The sequence below is a fragment of the Arachis hypogaea genome, chromosome 19 (assembly GCF_003086295.3).
Source record: "Arachis hypogaea cultivar Tifrunner chromosome 19, arahy.Tifrunner.gnm2.J5K5, whole genome shotgun sequence".
NCBI lineage: Eukaryota > Viridiplantae > Streptophyta > Magnoliopsida > Fabales > Fabaceae > Arachis > Arachis hypogaea.
The window spans coordinates 83,873,493-83,879,133 of NC_092054.1; the positions used below are offsets into that span (position 1 = coordinate 83,873,493).

General features: G+C 42.3%; 1 non-coding gene across 1 annotated transcript; it reads left to right on the forward strand.

Annotated features, from left to right (window-relative positions):
- The first annotated feature begins 4,530 nt into the window (after positions 1 to 4,530).
- LOC112780391 (small nucleolar RNA R71) lies at positions 4,531 to 4,634 on the forward strand. The gene has a single exon (XR_003191232.1). It is a non-coding gene; the product is annotated as a small nucleolar RNA R71 (small nucleolar RNA).
- The last annotated feature ends 1,007 nt before the right edge of the window (positions 4,635 to 5,641 follow it).

Below are 5,641 nucleotides of genomic sequence, written 5' to 3' on the forward strand. Positions count from 1 at the left end.
GAAATGTTTAAACTGAAATGGAAGCAAGTTCTATTTCATACAAGATCTTCCTTATTTAAATCATAGAGAAAGATGGACCAAAGAAGGAACTCCACCACCTTTTACTCTTGTGGATGTCCATGCTCTCCTTCTTGATTGCTTGTGCTCCCACTTCCCTTGCCTTTTCCAAGCAGCTTCTTCCAGAAACCACCATCTTTCATCTTCTTTTTGAGTGTCTCCTTTTGCTGTTTCACTTTCCTCTCTTCTTGTTCTACAAAATCTTTTTGGACCTCATCATATGTAGGGATGGCATAGTGTAGCTGATGCATATTACTGGACATGTAGTTCAACTTTCCTTGAGTGTTGACGTTGAACTCCTCTCGATGTAGTTGTCGTCCTTCATTAAGTACAGTGAACTCATTGAATGCTTTTATCTGGGCTAGTTGTCGCTGATTGAGTTCCTGCAAATGCTTATCTTGACGTTCTTGCCTCTCGGTAACTTGGTGGATGGTTTGAGTGAGCTGGGAGTATTGTTCCTGTTGCTGCTCCATTTGTTGTTTCTTCCACTCTTCTTGTTAGCTCATCCAGTTCAATATTTGCTCTTGTCCTTCCATATGTCTCATCCCCAAATCTTTAATAGCTCTTAGAAGATGATTCATATTCAGATCGGCTGGGTAAGGATGCTCTCCCTGTTGATATTCTTCCTGATGAGACTCCTCTTGGTGAGTTCCTTCCCTTGCTTTTAGTTTCCCTATTTGTGGCCTTCTTTGTTGCTGAGCAAGTGTAGTATAGGTCATACACTGGGTTATCATTAGCCTCCCTGTGTTAACCCAGTCTGGATTACTATCCTCAAAGACCACCTTAGCCTTTGTGCACAATCGGAGAATGGTGCTGGGGTACCAAAGCCTGGCATCTGATTGAAGCTTCTCAGCTGAATCTTGAATTCCCTCAGCTATAAGTTCATGCACGTTGATTTCTCCACCTTGTACTAGGCAATGTACCATAGTTGCTCGATTAATATTTACCTCTGAATTATTTGCAGCTGGGAGAATAGACCTCCTCACGAGTTCAAACCACCCCTTGGCTTCTGGGCTAAGGTCTCCCCTCTTGATGAAACGGGGTCTCCCATCTCCATACCTCTCCCAGTCAGCTGCTATAACACAGATGTCAGTCGAGCTCATCATTGTCTTGGCTTTTACTTATCCTTGTATGATAGCTAGGCTCATCAAAGTGTGGTGATTTCAGGTGAAGAGTTCTTATTATAGCATTTAGACTGAAGTCTACCTCCTTTCCCCTTACATAGCTTTTGAAGGTTGGGGCTCTGGTTTTGTCCTCTCTGAGCACATTTGTGTAGAACTCTTTGATGAGGTTGCATTGATCTTCCCCTCTGGATTGGTGAGAAATTGCCACCCTCTTTCTTCAATCTTCTCCCGAATCTGTGGGCATTCGTCTTCATTGATTTGGAAGGCTAACTCGGGCAGTATCTTTTTGAGCTTTATCCGCTCAAATTCTCGTTCATGGAAGGCAGTCTTGAATCTCTTCTCGTCGAAGGGAATGTTCTCCGTTGGTTCCTTCCTCTTCTGCCTCTTGGAGCTTGATGATGCCATGAATGAAGTTAAAGCAAAAAAGGTGTAGTGAAGGGAAGAGGTGTGGGATTTAGAGAGTGAGAAGTTGAAGAATTGGTTGCTGGAAAGTGAAGTGCAAGGGGTATGAATTTCGAATGTGGAGATGGTGTGGATTTGATTCACTTATATAGGGAAGTGATGAAGAGATGAAAGGTGTGGATTGATGGGATTAGTGTATGATGAACGGATGGGGTTTTATATGGAGTAAGCACAAGGATTCTCAACTTTATGATGGAGTTGGTTCGCTTTCCAAGTTTGTTCTTCCTCCAATGTTGCATGGCAACCATTCCCAATGCATTCCCCTTGAGGCACGTGTGTAGTGCCCTCTTCATGAAGTGGCCGAACCTTTCCCATTAAATTATCCAATCAATCTCTTTCAATGCTCCTTTCCTTTCCCTATAAAAATAAGAAAAGTAAGAATTATCACAAAAAGAAATCACTTTAAATTTTTACGGCTAAAATAATAAAGAGATGAAAAGATGAGATTGTTTATTCATAAACTCCAACTAACTAACTAACTGTGTATCCTTATATGCATTTTGGTGGCACCATGGGGTGACACCAAACTTAGTTTGGAGCACTGTGATCAAAAGTCTTGTTCAAAGCTCCAAGACTAGCATGCTCTCTATTGCATTCATGCTTTCTTGGTACGCTTTGAACACCAAACTTGTTCTTCACTATATACTGCAATATAAGGACTTCACCAAGTTTGGGTTAGAATTCATGAGTATTGACTTATTCAATAGTAAAAGCTAATAAAACATGGGTTGCCTCCCATGAAGCGCTTCTTTAGCGTCACTAGCTTGACGTTTCTCCTTCATCAGGGAGGTTGATAATGCTTCAAGTCCTCCCCTCTTGCCTTGGACTTATATCCATTGGTTGTATCAATGATCTCTACATGCTCCAAGGAGAGAACTCTGTTAATAGTGAAGACCTTAGGTAACTGAGATGGTACAGTGGGGAGATCAGGTGGGATATCTGGAAAGTAAGCTGAGATCACTTTATCTCCTGGAGAGAAATCTTCCGTAGGGATCTTCTTGTTCCTCCACCCCCTTGGTACCTTCTTCTTTGTCTCTTTTGATGCTTCCCTGCTCTTGGCGACTTCTTCTTCTAAGTGAATTTTGTTGTTGCCTTCACATGCCTCTGGTGGTTTAGGTTCCTCCAGCTTCTCCTTGAGCTGTGACGATTGCTGTTTGCCTTGTTCATCATTCAGTGGGGTTTTCAGATGCGTTGGTGGTGCCTCAGTGCTTGTTTCCTCTGCCAGCATCTCATTATGATCATTGCTTAGTTCTTTATTTTCTTGGTCAGCTTCTTGGGAGAGTTTGAAGACATTGAAGCTGAGTTGTTCATCATGGATCCTCAATATTAGCTCCCCTCGCTCCACATCTATGAGTGCTCTGGCTGTAGCTAGGAATGGTCTTCCCAATATGATTGGTTGAGTGTGACTCTCTTCCATGTCCAAGATGACAAAGTCTGTTGGGAGGTAGTATTTCCCAACCTTTAACAACACATTTTCCACCACCCCTATTGCTTGTTTTTGAGTTTTGTCAGCCAGCCTGATGACCACATCTGTGGGCAATATCTCATTGATCTGCAGTCTCTTCACCAGGGCTAAGGGCATTAAGTTGATGCTTGCTCCCAAATCGCAGAGTGCTCTATCAAACATTGTTTTTCCTATGGCACAGGGGACATGAAAACTCCCTGGATCTTTTCTTTTCGTAGGCAACTGTGGTTGAATGAGGGCACTGCACCCCTTGTTCATCACTATAGTCTGGCCTCCCTTGAGTGAGCTTTTCCTAGGAAGCAGCTCCTTCATATACTTGATATATGCAGGCATTTGTTGGATAGTCTTGATGAATGGTATATTCACATGCAAAGATACAAACAAGTCAAGAAATCTTGAGTATATTCTCTTCTCCACAGCACCATTGAGCAGTTGGGGAAAAGGTGCATAGAGTCTCAACAGCTCCTGTTTTGAGATTTCTGGTTCTTGGTAATCTTTTTCCACCTCCTCTACTAAGGTATCTTCAGGTTGTTCTGACAGCCTACTTGGCTTGTCCTTAATCTCCTTATCACTTATAGTGACCATCTTGCAATCTTCCCATCTTACTTTCTTTGTTTCACCTCTCGGATTCTTCTCTGTGTCACTTGGGAATCCATCTATGGGTTTGGGAATTTGCTCAGAGAGATATCCTACTTGAGATTCCAACCTCTTGATTGTGTCTCCCTCGTTCTTGAAACTGGCTCGCACTTCCTCCTTGAACACCTTGTTGTCTTGGATATCCTTGCATATGCCTTCAAGTAGATTTTCAATCCTTGAGATTCTTTCATCAAGTGATGATAAGTCAGGCTGAGGAGGTTTGTTCTGGCCTTGATATGAATGTGGAGAGGTGTTGTTATTGGGATGTTGATATGGTCTAGATGTGAAATTGTTTGGATTTGGGCGTCTTTGATCCAGGCTTTAGTCTTGTTGATTTCCCCACCCAAAGTTTGGGTGATTCCTCCATCCAGGGTTGTAATTCTTGGAGTAAGGATCATGGTTCTGCCTAGGTGAATTCCCAATATAGTTGGCTTGCTCCTGACTACCTCTGCTTCTTCATTCACTCCTTCTTGCGTTGTTGATGAAGTGGAGATTGCTGCCACTTAGTTCCTCTCCATCTTCTTGGTGAGGTCAGCCAGCTGTTGGGTAATGAACTTGTTTTGGGCCAACAGAGCATCTACATTGTTTAGCTCCATTACTCCTCTTGTGTTCCCTCTTTCGGAAGCATAGAAGTAGTCGTTCTCTGCTACTGTTTCAATGACATCTATAGCCTCCTCAATGGTTTTCTTCTTGTTCAAGGATCCTCCTGATGAATGGTCTACGGCCTTCTTTGACTCATAAGAGAGCCCTTCATAGAAAATGTGCAGCTGCACCCATTCGTTGAACATGTCAGGTGGACATCTCCTTGTTAGGTCTTTAAACCTCTCCCATGCTTCATATAGAGTCTCACCATCTTGTTGCCTGAAAGTTTGGACCTCAGCTCTCAGCCTATTGATTCGTTGAGGAGGGTAAAATCTTGCTAAGAATTTGTTCAAACGTCTTCCCAAGTTGTCAAGCTTTCCCTTGGGAAAGATTCCAGCCACGTGGCTGCCTTATCCCTGAGTGAGAATGGAAATAAAAGCAGTCTATAGGTGTCAGGATGAACACCATTAGACTTCACTGTGTCACATATTCTCAGGAAGGTGGTTAAATGTTGATTTGGGTCCTCTTGGACACTTCCTCCGAACGAACAGTTGTTCTGCACATGGGTGATGAGCTGTGGCTTCAGTTCAAAATTGTTGGCATGGATGGTTGGCTTTTGAATGCTACTTCCACAGTTTCCTGGGTTTGGATTGATATAAGAGCCTAAAACTCTTCTATCCTCCCCAGTATGATTTGCTCAACCTCTTCCGCCATGGTTGTGAGCCTCTTCTTCATGATGGTTTTCCATGTTTTCTTCCATGTTTGGTTCAAAGTATTCCTCAAAGTGTTCCTCCTATTCTTCAGCACCAACTATACGTTTGTCTCTTGTCTCCCTCCTTAGTCTAAGGAAGGTTCTCTCAGGTTCAGAATCAAAGGAAGTTGAAGCCCCGCTTCTTTTCCCTGTCATACAACCAACAAGTACAAGCAAAGAGAATAGGTGCAGAAAGTATATCTGTCATAATTACTGTTAGTGTGAGTGATGCAATATATCAAACAGTTAGTGGGTTAGTGAGATAAAATATAAATAACAGAAAAAAAAAGTAGGGGGAAGGAAAGAAATTAACTAAAACAGGAAGTAAATAACTCAAACAGAAATTTAAATCAAACAAAAATAAAATGCTCAATCTAGTTATCCTCCAATCTAATCATTGTCGATGCACAATCAATCCCCGGCAACGGCGCCATAAACTTGATGCACGGAAAACTTGTCTCATAACAAATTTCCTTCGGTAAGTGTACCGAATTTGTCGTCAAGTAAAAGCTCACAATAGAGTGAGGTCGAATCCCACAAGGATTGATTGATCAAGCAACTTTA